We start from the raw sequence: 17,634 nt of genomic DNA, 5'->3' as shown, positions 1-17,634 counted from the left end.
TATAACTAAACACATATTTACCACATGATTCAGCAATTGTACTCCCTAGTATTTACCCAAAGGAGCTGGAAATTTGCACGAATTTATTTATTGCATGAAGATGTGCATGAATATATTTATTGCAGCTTTATGTTTAATTGGAGCAACAAATATGTCTTTTGGTCAGTGAGTGGATAAATAAAATGTGGCCTGAAAATGGAATATTATTAAGTGTTAAAAACAAATGTGCTACCAAGCCAAGAAAAGTCATGGACAAATCTTAGATGCGTATTATTAAGTGAAAGAAGCCAATCTGAAAAATCTACATACTGTACAATTACAACTATATGACATTTTGGAAAATGCAGAACTACAGAGACAGTAAAAAGACCAGTGGTTCCTGGGATTGGAGGGAGTGGAGAGATGAATAGGCAGAGCACAGAGGATTTTTAGGGCAGTGAAAATTCTTCATATGATATAATAATGATGGATATATTTCTTTAATATTTCATTTATTTCAGGGAGATGGGCAAAGGGAGAGGGAGAAGCAGACTACCCCCTGAGCAGGGAGCCTGATGTGGAGCTCAATTCCAGGACCCTGAGCCAAAGGCAGATGCTTAGCTGACTAAACCACTCAAGTGCCCCTAACAACGTTAGGGGGATTTACATTTACATTTACATTCCATTCCATTATACATATGTCCAAACCCATAAAATGTAAACAGCAAAAATGAACACTAAGTAAACACACAGCACTAAGTAAACACACAGTAAACTAGTATCTTTGGGGTGATAATGCTTTGTCAGTGAGGGTTTATCCTTGGCAAAAAAGGTACCACTCTGGTTAGTGATATTGATAATGGGGGAGGCTATGCATGTACTTGGGGGAGTATGTGGAAAATCCCCACACCTCCTTTCCAATTTTGTTGTAAACATAAAACTGCTCTAAAACATAAAGTCTTAAAAAAAGGTGAAAGGAGAAAGAACAGGCATATATTTATACGGTTTGCTATGTCAACTTTCTAATTTACCACTTTTGAGTCCCTTCTTTTTTTCCTGTGGATTTGAATTACCATCTGGTATCACTTCCTTATTCCAATATAGTTTTGCACCCACCCACTTTCTTTGTTCTGTTATTGTCAAATATATTACATTATGGATTACATTATTACATTATTATATATATTATGATAATTATATTATTATATTATATTATATATAATAATATTATATAATAATAGTTACATTATTATATGTTATTATATAATATATTATTATATTATATATTAATTATATATGCTATATAATTAATATATAATATAATAATATAATAATAATTATATATGCTATATAATTAATATATAATATAATAATATAATATGTAATATTTATTTAATAGATAATTATATTAATATTATATCATATATTTTATGTAATATTAATATTATATATACATAATAATATTACATAATATAATGTAAATATATTATATATATAATATATATATTATTATATATTACAAATATATTACAGTATGGATCCAGGGGTACCTGGGTGGCTCAGGGGGTTAAATGTCTGCCTTCAGCTCAGGTCATGATCCCAGCGTCCTGGGATGGATCCCTGCATCTGGGGCTCCCTGATCCTCCCTCTGCCCCTCCCCACCACTCATGCATGTGCTCTCTCTCTCTCTCTCTCCCTTCTCTATAAGTAAATAAATAAAATCTTTTAAAAAAATATTATATATGTTATGGGTCTGGAAACCACTTTAAAAATCAGCTAAGAGAAGAAAGGAGAGGAAATATGCATTTAGAGTACACTTTATAATCACCTTCTTACCTTTACTGTTACGCAGGTCTTCTAACAACAAATTTTCTCATTTATCTGTGAATATCTTTATTTTGCTTTCTATTTTGAAAAAGAGTTTTGGTGGATATAACATTCTTAGTTAATCTTTTTTCTTTCAGCACTTTGAATATGTCATCCCACTTTCTTCTGGCCTCTGTTGTTTCTGCTGAGAAGCTATCTGTTTATTTTACTGGGGTTCCCTTTTAGATGATGAGTATTTTTGCTACTTACAAAATTTCCTTTTTGTTTTCTTGCCATTCTTTCTGTCTTTCAGCATTTTTACTATGATATTTCTGAATGTCTTCTCTCTGTGTTTATTGTACTAGACATTCTTTGAGGTTCTTGATGACTCATGTTTCCATCGATTTGGAGAAGTCTTCAATCATTATTTCCTTGAATATTTTTTTAACGATTTTATTTACTTATTTCAGAGAGAGAGAGAGAGAGCTCACACACAAGCACAATGACAAGTGGGGAAGGGACAAAGGGAGAAGCAGACACCCTGATGAGCAGGGAGCCAGATGTTGGGGCTGGATCTCAGAACCCTGAGATCATGACTTGAACTGAAGGCAGATGCTTAACTGGCTGAGCCACCCAGGCACCCAGTCTTTGAGTATTTTCTCTGCTCCTTCCTCTCTGCTCCTGCTACTCCTATTAGACGTATGTTGGTGTGCTTAAACCTGTGTTGCCCCACATTTCTTGGAAGCTCTGTTCATTTTGCTTCATTTTCTTTGTTCTGTTTTTTCGACTGTATGATCTCTATTGACCTATCTTAAAATCTGCTAATTCTAATGAATTTTTCATTCCAATTATATTTTTTCAACTCCAGAATTTTGATTTGGTTCTTTTATACTTCTCTTTTTGATATTCTCTTTGATGAAACATTGCCATTCTACCTCCCTATACTTTTTAAGGCAAGGTTTCTTTCATTTCTTTCAACACATTTATAATAGATGCTTTGAAGTCTTTATCTATTAAATCTGACATCTGGGCACTCTCATAGGCCATTTCTCTGCTTGTTTTTCCCCACATATGGGACATACATTCTTTTCTTTTTCTTTGTTTTTTTCTATATATCTTTCTCTTTTCTTCTTCTTCTTCTTCTTCCTCTTCTTCACATCTTTTTTTGTTGTTGTTGTTCAAAACTGGAATTTTAGGTAGTAAATTAGAGCAACTTAGGATACTGTCATCCCTCATCCTGGGAGTTTGTTTTTGTTGTTTGCTTTTCCGAGTAGTAACTTGGCTGGAGTGTATTAATCAACTCTATTTTCCTACAGTGTGAACCCTGTGATGTTGCCTCTCAGCAGACATATCCTTGAGCATGTGCACAATTCCTGACATGATAGTGGGTTTAGCAGGGCAGTCTTTAACTGTCTTCTCTTGATCTATCTACTGCACCATCTGCCTCTGTTGGTATCACATGTAGCTGTTAGACTCCATTAATTGCTGGCTGACTGGTTTATTGTTTTCAGCAATGTCTTGGTGCATAAATTGCTCCACAGTATGACTCAACTACATCCAAGATCCTTTGCAGAGGTAGTTTTTGAGACCAGTTTTTGAAGTTTTTTTTCCTGAAACCTACGAGTTCATAACTATTGTTCTCTCTTGTAAACTAGCTGGCTAAGATTTAGCTTCTTGCTCTCGTGGAGCTATGGGCTTTCTCTTAACTGTTTCCCACCAAATTCTCTGTTGTTTTCAAGAGCACACCATATGCTGTTTGTTTCAAATAAAATTAGTTCCTTTGGGCAGTACTTCGGAGCTCTCTTTTCTTATGGACTGCCTGCTGCTTGGGCAAAATCTCTAAGCCACTGTTCCAGAATTCAGGGTAGGGTTGGGGGTCCACTTTTATCAGAGTGGCACTCCTAATTTATGACTAGGGCACTAGGGGAGGTGAGAGTCTCCAGTGAGGTCAATTGGAATCCCAGTACTCTCAGCTGCCATCCCTAGAGTACAGCATGTTTGGAGGTTAGATGGATGAAAAGCCTCTGCCCTCTTCATCTCATTCACCAGGAGTTTATCTTCTGACACTTGGATCTGGGAGGATGAGAAATTCTGGTGGGCCTCCTTCTCTTGGGGAGATACCCAATCCCTTGACTAGTTGCTGAGTATAGGGGCAGCCCCTTAGCCATACTCATCTGGATTGAAACATCTTGCTAGAAGGTAAGGGTGAAGAGGAAGGGAATGGGTCATGGCTCAAGTGCCACAGACTTATTGTTCTTATGGAGATTTAGATTTTCTTGAATAAGTGTTTCTTTGCTGTATGCACTTAGGGCAATTTCCAAAGACTTAAAATGATTATTTGTTTTACAATTTTCACAAGATATACTTGTTTTGCTGGGGCTTGGGGTCCATGGAGCAAATTCTTCTATTCCAGAAGTGGAATTCCCAATAGTCATCACATTTTTAAAGAATATTTAATTACATAAGAAAATGGCCATGACATAATAAGTGATAAAATTATAATTTAGGGCCATCTGGGTGGCTCAGTTGGCTAAGTATCTGCCTTTGGCTCAGGTCATGATCCCAGGGTCCTGGGATGGAGCTGTATGTCAGGATCCTGCTCAGTGAGGAGTCCGCTTCTTCCTCTCGCTCTGTCCCTTGCCCCAACTTGTACATATGCTTGCATGTTCTCTCTCCCTCTTCCCCTCTCAAATAAATGAATAAAATCTTTAAAAAATATTTTCAGTAGAGCACCAATTTTGTATATCATGTATATGTATAGGGGTTTTTGAATACATAGATTTTATGTATTGAAAGAGAAGAGACTGGAAGAAAATAAGCAAAATCTTAACAACAGATCTTTCAGCTATTTTCCAAGTATTGTTTAATGAAAATATATTGTTAATATAATAAAAAATTGAGATTGAGATACAATATCTTAATAGTTTTAGCACAAGCATGTTTTCACTGACATGCCCTCTGGCTGACTATAATCATATTGTAGGAACAGCAATACTGTAGAAAAGTTTTTATATTATGTTAGTAAGTATGAATATTTTATAATTATGGGCACTTGTATATTTGTATAAATAAGTTGACAGACACTCAAATTGGTCTACATTGGGCAGTTAGGAAATAAAATTGTATTTTGCACACTTTCCACATTTGTCTTTTCAGTCTCCTGCCTGTGATGATGATGGCGATGACAACAATGACAAGAATGATAGGCAACTCTGTGTACTTACAGTGTGTCAGACCCTTTCCCCTTATTATTTGATATAATCCTCATATTCTTTTGAGATAGATACTGATATTATCTTTATTTCATATGTGAAAAAACTAGGGCATAGATAGAATAAGTAACTTGCCTGTTTCAATTAAGAATGGGAATAGACACCAGTAACAGGAACAGAAAACTTGGTTATCATGGGCTGAAACATTTGGCACTTATTTATTTATTTATTTTTGCATGTTAACAGAAATCAAGAGGACTGGTACTCTCTGCATTTTTGTTTTCTCCCATTCTTAGGGTGCATCATATGGCCTTAGAATTGCAAGATTCTTCTAGACCTCTAGACATTGTTTCTTGGAGGATAGAAGAGTAGAAGTTAGGCTGAAGGGGATATAAGCCAAGTTTATCCCTTTAAAAAATCTTTTTCCAGAGTATCTTCTTTGTAAATTCCATTTCCTTCTCATTGGCTAGAATTGGGTCCATGATCACTCTCACCTTACAGGAGTTTGAAATAAATATATTAGCTCTGGAGCTTCTATGGTTGACAAAGACAAGGGGGGAAGATAATGGCTTTTGGGCCATTAATTCATTATATTATACAGCCCTACAACATATAGCTAGTAAATGGTGCTGGCAAATTCTCTTAACCTCTTTAATCATCTGTCTCAGGTATTCAGGGATGCTATTTGGAGTATACAAATGATTATTATAACATTTTGTCATTGGTATGACTTTTAGATTTGTAGTCATAGAGCCAGCAGAGGATTGAGAAGAATTTATGATCCAAGAGATGACATCAGGAGGGCTGGGGAACTGTTGTCTGAGAAAGATCTAAAAAGAATGCAGACTCAATCATGCAATGAAGGGATTAGCTTAGTTCAACCATGGTTAACAAGGGAGGATGAAGGGAGGTCTGTAGAATTCCATCTACCAAAACTAAGCCATAACCATGAAAAAAAATTAAGCTGGGGGAAAAAAAAAAGATAACCCAAACCCAGGGAAAAAGTATAGAATTCTCTCTTGTCACATTTCTCTTTGCAAGTATGTAACTCAGGACTGTGTCCTCATCTGGGATCTCTGGTTCATCAGCAAACCTCTTAGGGTCTAGTATCAGTGCAATTACCTCAACTTATTTGGGATGTTACAACTCCACTTTTGTCTAGCTAAGTGTCCTTTCAGCCATATAGAGTTTTATAATTAAATTTGGATGTAATAAAATTAACCAACCCACAAATAATACTGTTGTGTAAAGTCTAGGAATAAATAACCAATGGGTAATCTCCTATATTTGCTATTTAAAGTTTAATACTTAAAACAGATATCCCATGTGCTTTCAACTTTATCCACAGTATTGATTTCAGACTTATAATATTAAAGTGATAGGGATGAACTGGACTAATTTTATGAAGACTTCTTAAATTTTTAAGATAACTTTGAGCTTCACTATTTATGTGTGCATGTTAAATTTATTAGCTTACGGAATTGTTTTGCTTATAGGGATTGTTGAGTTTACCCTGCCAAACATTTGAAGTCCTAAAAGAGAATAGCAAGTACATGAAACTTGCAGATGTAGTTAAGGAATATAGTTAAGGAAGTGACTAAATAACTTGGGGGATTAACTACATTTGTAAATGGGAATGACATCATAAAAAAATTTAGCCTCTTTAGCTTGAATTAATCAAATGTTAATAAAATAATAACAGTGATTCATATTTTATTAGAATTATAAATAGAATAACATGACTTGTAAATTGCACTTAAAATGCAAGGAAATCAGCCACTTTGGAAAACAGTGTGGAGATTCCTTAAGAAATTAAAAATATAGCTACCCTATGACCCTGCCATTGCACTACTGAGTATTTACCCCAAAGATATAGATGTAGTGAAAAGAAGGGCCATTTGTACCCCAATGTTCATAGCAGCAATGCCACGGTCACCAAACTGTGGAAAGAACCAAGATGCCCTTCAACAGACGAAAGGATAAATAAGATGTGTTGCATATGTACAATGGAGTATTATGCCTCCATCAGAAAGGATGAATATCAAACTTTTGTATCAACATGGATGGGACTGGAGGAGATTATGCTGAGTGAAATAAGTCAAGCAGAGAGAGTCAATTATCATATGGTTTTATTTACTTGTGGAGCATAAGGAATAACACAGAAGACATTGGGAGATGGAGAGGAGAAGTGAATAGGGGGAAATCGGAGGAGGAGATAAACCATGAGAGTCTGTGGACTCTAAGAAAACAGACTGGGGATTTTGGAGGGGAGGGGTGTGGGGGGTTGGGTGGGCCTGGTGTTGGGTATTATGGAGGGTACATATTACATGAAGCACTGGGTGTGGTGCATAAACAATGAATTTTGGAACGCTGAAAAAAAAATAAAAAATTTTTTAAAATGTAAGGAAATCAGGTTTTAAAGTTTGTAATGTTAATCAGTAAATATTAGTTTAAAACCAAAGTCACTATAAGTAGTTCTTTCTCTGCACAGAGGCCCCTCTTGGACCTTAAAAGGCTGCACATTGACACATTTTCATTCTGGATGAATAGAGGCTTTATGTAGCAATTCACTGTTTACACAGCCCATAGCACTTGTCTAGACAAGGACAATAAGCCGGTTAATGCCAAATATGAAGGGAGCAGCGGGTTCCAAGAACTCGCAGTGCACTCTGGTTATTGGGAGGGATCTTTCTCTGAGATGCTTGCCATTCTATCCCTTGCATAGCATTCTACTTCAAATGATATTTTTCTAACTATGAAGAGAAATCTAGCCTTGGATTAAGGCAAACAAAGGGTGTCCCATTAAGCAGGTTTTTGTTCCTCTGATAATGGAGCCAACCTCGTACTGCTCATGGGATTGCTAACCACATGAATTTGGGCTTGTGTTCTTATGGTGAGAGGCTCCAAGGCCCTCCAGAAAAGGGAGTTTTATATTTTTTGTAAAATAAATGATTTTAAATTGTATCAGCATCCTTCCTTGTCTAATAAAACTTCAGTTTATTTATCTTATGTCAAAACTGTTGGATTGGGAATTCATCTGCTGAAGTATCATTTGATTAACTGTCCTCTATAAAGTATTTCTGTTGCTGTGGGTCTAAATTGGTCATCAGTAGAGTAATGTTCTGTTCTGTCGGAGGAATGGAGGGCTTACTTGTTTGTTCTTATTGACATCCCCTTATACAGGGCTGCTGGAGATGGCATTCACCAATGGGATTTCATGAGTTTGAGGCTTATTGGTAAATGTGTCTGTTGGAGTAGACATCAGTGGCCCTGTCTTTGATAACGAGGTGTCTAGTCCTCTGTGACAATGTGCTTCACAAGTAGTCAAGAACCTCTGATGGACTCCATGCGAAAAAGTCTCTGTTACTTCCTTTGTCAGCTGGCTTTATTTTAATAATTTTACCCGATGCTTTCAAGAATAACCTCATTTCCAAAGCCCTTTTGTGTGAGGGACAGAATTCACAACGAATGGCTTCCCTGATAGCCAGGCAGACACAGAGGAAATGTTTTACTCAATCCTTTGGCTTCTAGATGTGATTTCTAACCATGGAGTCCTCAGAGCTTAAGGGATTTGGGATTGGTTTGTAGCCACATCCCTGGGTTTAGGCCTCAGTCCCATGGCCCATGCCTTCTTGTGTGCAGCCTGCTTCTATGCAGCCAGAATATTGCTTCTCCTGGGCCCTGTGTCTGTGCCCTCTCTCAGCTCTGCTAACCTCTCTGACTCCCGAGTCTGGCATTTATTTAATCAGGGCTGTCTGTTTTCTCTAGCTGGAGCACTAGATCCAAGTGTGGCAGAAAGTGTGGCCAAGACCCTGCCACCTTCTGGCTTTTGCATGGTTCTGAACAGAGCTGCTTGTATTTTAATACACTACAAACCACCTGCAGGATTTTATGAAAATGCAGATGCTGATTCCATAGGTCTGGGAGTGGGTGGAGCCAAAAGTCTGCCTTTTTTTCAAGTCCCCAGGGGGTTCGAACACTGCAGATCTTGGGCCACGGTTTGAATAACAAGGATTTAAAAGCTATTTTAGCTGTAGGCACATTTAGGAGATACTGAAGTTTGGGTTCCCAGAAACCACAATAAGGCAAAGATCACAATAAAATGAGTTAAATGAATTTTTTGGTTCCCCAGTGCATAGACAAGTTCTGTTTATACTTTACTGTGGTCTATTCAGTTTGCAACAGAGTTATGTCTAAAAAAACAATGTAGATATCTGAATTAAAAAATACTTTATTGTTAAAAAGTGCTAACCATCATCCGAGTTTTCAGCAGATGTACTCTTGTGGTGGAGAGTCTTGCCTCAACGGCTGGTGACTGATCAGTGTGGTGGTTACTGAAGGTTGGAGCAGCTGTGGCAATTTCTTCAAATAACAGTAATGAAGTTTACTGCATTGATGGACTTTTTCTTTCACTTGACTCTTAGAGGTCATCGCAGGATTACTAATTGGCCTAATTTCAATATTTTTGTGTCTCAGGGAATAGGGAGGCCTCAGGTGAGGGAAAGAGCCCAGGGAACACACATAACTTCATCTCTTTATCACATAATCTCACCATCATATATAGGCACAAGTGGTGCCCCAAAGTAGTTACAGTAGTAAAATCAAAGATCACTGGTGACAGATCACTATTACAAATACAGTGATAAAAGAGTTTGAAATATTATGAGAATCACCAAAATGTGACTCAGAGACACAAAGTAAGCAAATGCTGTTGGAAAAAACGGTGCTGATAGATTGCTGATAGACCTTCAATTTGGAAAAAAATGCACCCGTCAAGTGAAATAAAGTGAAATGCAATAAAATGAAGTATTCCTGTAGTTAATGAATTGATTAATTTCTGTCTTCTATCTCTTTTCTTTTCTTCCTTCCTTTGCCTCCTCTTATTAGTAAGAAACCTGTGCCTAAGATTAGTGTAATTTCTGTCTATTCTCCAAACTCAAGTTACACTTTAAAACATCCCCTTCTCAGAGTCCACAATCTCACAAACTGAGGGTTTTGGAGGGGAGGGGGTTGGGGGGTGGGGTGAGCCTGGTGGTGGGTGTTAAGGAGGGCAGGGATTGCAGGGAACACTGGGTGTGGTGCATAAACAATGAATTTTGGAACACTGAAAACAAATGAAATTAAACCAACAAACAAAACCCCTTTCTACTCCTACACCAACATCCAGGAAAAGAGATGCCTGTTGATGGTGGTGATGGTCTGAAAACTCATCTTTTCATGCAAATGGAAACTTTTAAAATGGGAAACCTTGTTTCTAGTGCGTCAAATAAGACTCTGAAGATAATTTCTTCATATCATTTGTCTTTACTCCCTTAGGAAAATTAAGGGTTTTTTAATATACTCTTCAGGAAAAAAAGTAATTTTCCTACTAAATTCTGGGGACATTACTGCTTTTGGACATCAGAATTCCCATCAGTCGTTGTCATTTGTAATAAATCTTATGTTTGAAAAGCTGCCTATTATGTGGGGATGGGGAACAAGTGTTTTTTTGTAATTTATAAAAACAACAAAATCCAAATGATATTGAGTTTCTAGACCTTAGTTTTAAAATTAAAAACACCGCGGTAATTATTTGTGTGGTGTGTGCTCTGTACATTAGAGTGGCTTTTTTATTCTATCCTACTTTTTTTTTTTTTTTAACTCTTGTAGCAGCAGCTGGTCTCGCACATTTACCAAAGCTACTGAGTTTCCTCTGCATGTTGTCATGTCAGATGTGGTCAGTGATATCCTGTTTCTGAAGGAACAAGTACAACTTCCTTCATGCTGCAGAAGCAGAAGCTGCCTCTGAGAATTAATGAATTCCACCCAAAAAAATCTTCTAAAAATTATCATTATAACTTAACTTTCCAGAGAGGAAGCCCTAATGGTAGCTAAACATTATTATTACTCTGTGTTAACTTCCAATTTCCCAGCCTTCGCTAGGAGAGCTGGAAGGAGATCAGGAAGGTGTGGATAATGTTACTGGGCTGGTGCTTCAGTTTGCCACTCAGGGGCTGTCCAGCTGAGGCGAGCACATTGAATTTCCTAGCCTGATTCGTATTCATGACAGGGATGGGCAGGATGCTTGCTTGGGATTGGGTGGTAGCTAGGAGCAATGGGGTGGCCCTGGACCCTCAGGAGAGCACTTATTCACTGGAGTGAAAGAGTAAGTCAAAATTGCACACTAGACTTTGTTACAAACTATCAGATTTCTCTCTTAAAAAAAGAACCGATGTATTGTGCTGCCAGTTTCTAGTTCTGTCAACATTATTTCTATCCTTTCCCTGGCTTAACTGATGTCATGGACCCTAAACATCATTTAAATATTAGTACAACAATAACATTGCTAAGCATTTACTATATGTCATGCATAATTATTTAATTCTTTCAATGACTCCATCTCCATGTTAAGAATAAGGTAACAGACTCCTCCAAGAAGTTAAGTAACTTTCCCCAAGTCCAGGAGAACAAGGGATTGGGGGTGGACGGGGTCTGCCTTGAGTTCTGGTAGTAAGAGGTACACTGTCTGCAGATAATTTAAATATAATAAAACTAGCTAAGAGGAACCTGGGTGGCTTTGTCGGTTGGGCATCTGACTCTTTGATTTTGGCTCAGAACATAGTCTCAGGGTGGTGAGAGTGAGCCCTGTGTTGGGCTCCCCACTCAGTGCGGAGTCCGCGTAAGATCCTCTCTCTCCGTCACCCTTTGTCCCTCCTCCTGCTTGGGTGCTCTCTCCCTCTCTAAATAAAATAAATAAAATCTAGCAGCACCTGGGTGTCTCAGTCATTAAGCATCTGTCTTTGGCTCAGGGTCATGATCTCAGGGTCCTGGGATCGGGTCCCGCATCAGGCTCTCTGCTTGGCAGGAAGCCTGCTTCTCCCTCTCCCACTTCCCCTGCTCTTGTTCCCTCTCTCGCTGTGTCTCTCTCTGTCAAATTAATTAATTAATTAATGAAAATAAAATAAAATCTTAAAAAACAGCAAAAAAACTAGCTAAAAGTCATACCATGTTTGCTTTTTTAAAGCACTTAAAAAATTTGTGGCAAAAATATAAATGACATAAATTTACTATCTTAGCCATTCCTAAATGTACAGCTCAGTGGCATTAAGTATATTCACATTGTTGTGTAACCATCACCACCATCCATTCCCAGAACTCTTTTCATCTTGCAAAATTGAAAATTTGAACCCATTAAACAACTCTCACTCTCACCTACCCCCTGTCCCTGGCAAAGACCATGCTTCTTTCTGTCTCAATGGATTTGACTACTCTAACTCCCTCAGAGAAGTGGGTTTGTCCTTTTGTGACTGGTTTATTTCACTTAACATACTTTAGGGTGTATCCATGTTGTAGCACATGTTAGAATTTTCCTTCTTTTTAAAAAGGCTGAATTATATTTCATTTTATGGATACACCACTTCGTTTATCAGTGGACACTGGGGTTGCCTCAACTTTTTGGCAATTAAGAATATGCTCTATGAACATGTTTCATGAGTGTGTGTGTACTGTGTGTTTGTGTGTGTGTGTGTGTTTAAATCATTATGTTCCCGGGTGCCTGGATGGCTCAGTGGGTTAAAGCCTCTACCTTCGGCTCAGGTCATGATCCCAGGGTCCTGGGATCAAGCCCCACATCAAGCTCTCTGCTTGGTGGAAGGCTGCTTCCCCCCACCTCTCTGCCTACTTGTAATCTCTGTCTGTCAAATAAATAAAATCTCTAAAAAAAATTTTTTTTTAAAAAAATGAATCATTATGTTCCAACAATGCTGAACAATGGCAGTAATAAAATACTCCTTTCAGAAAAAAAAAATTGGGGGGGTCCAAGTTTTAAGCAGCTATTGTGGGTATTACTGGATTTTAATAACAAAGAATATGCCTCAAAATTAAGCATTTTACAAATTGCTTTTCCTTTAATAAACATTGGATTCTACCTGGAAGTTAATTTGTTTAGAGAATAAGTTTTTGATGGTTTGAAATTGCTTGACCTTTGTTTTGACTGTAGTTCATACCTCAAACCCCTGTTCTATTACGTATACCTATGTTTAAATACTAAATTTAAAATGAAAAATGATAGTACATGATTGTAAAGACAAAGAACAGAACTTGAGTTACTGATGCTGTCATTGTGAATAATTTGGAGTTTTTGTTTTTCTTCTTTTTTTAATTTTTTTTTTAAAGATTTTATTTAGTTGTTTTTCTTTAAGATTTTAATTAAAAGGGACGCCTAGGTGGCTCAGTGGGTTAAGCTGCTGCCTTCGGCTCAGGTCATGATCTCAGGGTCCTGGGATCGAGTCCTGCATCGGGCTCTCTGCTCAGCAGGGAGCCTGCTTCCCTCTCTCTCTGCCTGCCTCTCCATCTACTTGTGATTTCTCTCTGTCAAATAAATAAATAAAAGATTTTAATTAATAAAACAGATGCCAACTGTGCAGTATCATCCTTTTGTTTAGTAAGTACAAATTTTAGTTCGTTCATTAAATATTTGGATGAATTTGAATACCTTTAGCTTTGAAATTGACTTTGTAAAATTGTTGTTTTAAAACTTAAGAATTAATTGAGAAAATAACAATCACCTGTCCATTATTACATGAATATTACTGAAAATAACTGTTGTATAGAGGAGAAAATGTTAAAAATAATTACGTATTCTGGTTGTCAAACACTCTGGATACATCAAAGTCACAAGCTTGTAAATAGCAGGGCATGTGTTCAAATCCAAATTGGTCTAACTCTGTGCTGTTTACCCCTTCTCTATGCTATTTAATTACTAGCAAGTTTGCCTATGTTCTAAAGATAGTTTGCTATCTACCTGCACAGTATAATGGCTCAAACACCCACTATTGAGTGAGTACTTTGTGGTGAACACGGCATTTTCCATCTCAAGAAACTTCTACTCTTAGTGAGGAAGAAAACTATACAATAGATTGTTTTTAGAAAATTAACTGGTATCTTATTTTTTGTATTGCTCTTGTTTTGCAGCTTTGGGGAATGTGGAATAATGAGAATCAAGATCTTTTTCCACTTTTACCCAGATGGCGAGCCTTATGTTGTACTTATAAAGTCTAAGCACCTGGTTTGACTCAGGGCAAGGAATAAAGACTTAGGTGGGAAAGATAGTAATGCCTGTCCGTGTATGTGTGCAAGGTGGGGAGCAAAGAGCAGCGGTTTCCCGAGATGTAAATGAAAGTAGGGAATTTGAGGGGTTGCTGTATATAATGGAATGGGCATATAAAGTGAGAGTCAATTCAGACTGGTAATCCATGCTGAGGCTTATAGTGGCTCTGCAGGCTCTGTGTCTTGCCGCTGGTGGAGGGAGTGGCTGTAGGGGGGCTGGTCCCTGAGTTTACCAGACAATCAGTACCCAACAGGTCAGCATGCCACCGCCAAATCATGTAGATACAGAACCAGTTTTCTGATATTGCATGAATTTCAGAATTCTTGGGTGATCTCGTGGGAGTGTGGGGGAGGGAGGAAGCTCACAGACTGAATTCCTATGATTCAAGGGAATGAGAATAAGAAGCACATTTGGTTTTAATTTTAGAAATAATGGAATGTGACATTTTTTCCACCTGAGTAGTGAAGAGTAAAATTCCTGCTTGCTACGCAAATAAACAAGCAAGTGCAACACAGGGATGAGCAATGTCGGGCAAAGCATAGAATCCACAGAGGTCACTTGGGGGTGGGGCGGAAGGCCTCCTAGGAAGAGATGTCCAAGCCAGGAACGAGGAGCATTAGCCAGGAGAAAGGGTATTGGGATGTAGCTGGGAAGGAGAGTGCTACAGGCAGAGGGGATAAAAGCAAAAGGGCAGATGGGAGATAGAGCAGGAATATTTGGAAACATAGATGGTTGGACAGTTGGCACCAGGTGACACAAGATATATGGACAGATCAGGAAAACACCACACTGAGAAACTAGGGATGTATCCTGTGGGCACTGGGACAAACAGTTGATGTGCTTTTTGCAAAGGAATGAGGGATGAGATTTAGGCTTTGGACAGATCACCCTGGCCGCAAGGGGCAAAGAGATTAAAGTGGGGGTAATACCTGCCAAAGAGAGGCAATTTGGGAGACTCGATCCGGTGTTCTGTGAAGCCTCATCAGAACTTTATGAAAAACCCTTGAGGCACCTTGACTTTGCATCTTTCACAAGTCCCTGAGGTAAAATCAGTCTCCATGGGCACCTCAGGTTTTGTATTGGTTTCCTAGGGCTGCCATAACAGAGGATCACAAAGTGGATAGTTTAGGATAATAGAAATTTATTATCCCACAGTTCTGGAGGCTCAAAGTCTAAGATTAAGATGTTGGCAGGGCCAGTCTCTTTCTAGGACTTTAGGGGAGAATCACTTCCACATCTAGCTTCTGACTTTGCTGGCAATTCTTGGCATTCCTTGGCTTGTAGATGCATCGCTCTAAGAAGCCTTCATCATCATATGGTTTTCTCATTGCATGTCTCTGTCTTCACATCATCTTCCCTCTGTGTGCATGTCTGTGTCTCTTCTTTTATTTTTTCTTTTAAAGTTTTATGTATTTATTTTAGAGAAGGAGAGCATGACTGGGTGGGGAGGGAAAGGAGAGGCAGAGAGAATGTCAAGCAGACTCCGTGCTAAGCGCAGAGCCTGATGTGGGGCTGGAGCTCATGATCCAGAAATCAACACCAGAGCAAAAACCAAGAGTTGGAAGTCTCACGGACTGAGCCACTACCAGGTGCTCCCTCTGCTCCTTTTCTTATAAGGACAACAGTTGGATTGGATTTAGAGTCAACCCTACTCCAGTATGACCTCATCTTCACTAATTACATCTGTTAAGATGCTTTTTCCAGATACAGCCACATTCTGAGATTCTGGGAAAGACATGAATTCTACCCAGTACCAGTTTCATGCGAGCACATAAAAGCTGGTCACTCCTGGCTTTGAACCAAGAGGCATTGGAATGCTGCCTTTGCAAAGTTAAACCCAATGAAAGGATGGACTGGTGTATTAAAAAAGGATGGTTCCTTTTTTTGTTTTTAAAGACCTTATTTCTTTATTTGACAGAGAGAGAGAGAGAGAACACAAAGTCAGAGGGAGAGGGAGAAGCTCTCCTCTGAGCAGAGAACCGCATGTGGGACTTGATCCCAGGACCCTGGGATCATGATCTGAGTCAAAGGCAGACACTAAACAAACTGAGACACCCAGGCACCCCAAGAAGTATGTTTCGTTAGATTGTTTATGCATAGATTATTGCATAGGCTCACTTGGCTTCTTGTATATATAAAGGTAGTTATTGAGATTCCAGAGTAGAAAGATTAGAGAGGTATCTGCTCACTGAAGTACATGCTATATCCTTCATTGAAACAACGTATATTTTCTTTTTTTAAAATTTAAATTCAATTAGCTGACACACAGTACATCATTAGTTTCAGATGCAGTGTTCAACAATTGATCAGTTGTGCACAACACCTGAGACAACACGTTTTCAACTCAACTTACGTCTCCAAGAAAATAGAAGCCAAATACATTTTTGTTTAAGGCACAATGCTATTTAAACAACCAGGTCAATTTTAATTAAACACTAAAGGGAAAGTTTGAGTAATCAACTATTTCAGGAGAAATACATTTAATTTTGAATGCAAAAATCTGTGTATAATTTAAAAGCTTATCAAAAAGTTCAGAGATAAAGCTTATATTTTGTCACCAAACGGTAGTTTCAGCTATTTGCCAAAATGATAAAACTGGGACATCCAGAAATTGAATTAAGTTCTTATTATATCACATGCATTTTTAGTATAACATAGGGACATACTATAGGATTTACAGCACAATCTCTCTTTCTATAGGAGGAAAACATTTCTAATATTTTGTTAGACGAGTAGTTTAACATCTCCCTTGCTTTTAGTCTGTACTAGAGTACTTAAGCTTTATTGTTTTTTCCATGAATCAGGCCATGTAGTCTACAACCATCATGATTATTTTGAAGATTACACATAGCAAAAAAATTTAAGGATCCTAGACCTGTTTTTCTGGTCTGTGGAGAAAGCTCGTTTTGGGTCCTGAATCCATAATGAAACATATATTACTTATCTCTTCTAATGAGAAGTCATATTTTGTTAGACTACAATCAAAGGTTTTTCTTCATAAAATTTTGAACTGGAAGGGCAGAACCATGGCCCTATATTCTTCTCTTCAGAGCCATCAACCACATGCAAATCCACCGAGTCTAGCCTTGTTTTCCCAAACACTTCTCATACTTTGGTACAGGAGACCTTGCTGGTTGCCTCATGAAAAGCTACTAACACTGGGTTTGTTTACTTCTTTTTATCTGACCTATTAGTAACTAAGTGTGGTGGTGATCTCATCAGGAAGGTTTGTCCTTTTGGTCCATGCTGTGTATTCCATGACGTTCACTGCCTCCTTTAAGTGCTATTTATACAGTTTTTCAATTCATTCAATAAGCACTATTATTAGGACATCATTAGATGTTAAAGATGAAAAATGAGTTCAGTTTGTATGTTTTCAGGGTACCAAGTGAAGCAGGCATGCCAATCAGCATACCTGTTCTGCACCATGACACAAAATGAAGCAATTAGAAAGCTCTATCTCTAAATCACCAAAAGGAAAAGGGATACATTATTATGTGGTGCGCATGTTTACTGAAGTTCTTACCAATGTAGCACCTAGTGTTTGAA

This window comes from Neovison vison, chromosome 4 (genome assembly GCF_020171115.1).
Source record: "Neovison vison isolate M4711 chromosome 4, ASM_NN_V1, whole genome shotgun sequence".
Classification (NCBI taxonomy): domain Eukaryota; kingdom Metazoa; phylum Chordata; class Mammalia; order Carnivora; family Mustelidae; genus Neogale; species Neogale vison.
The sequence above is the reverse complement of the archived record's forward strand: the minus strand, read 5'-3'. Positions refer to the sequence as shown.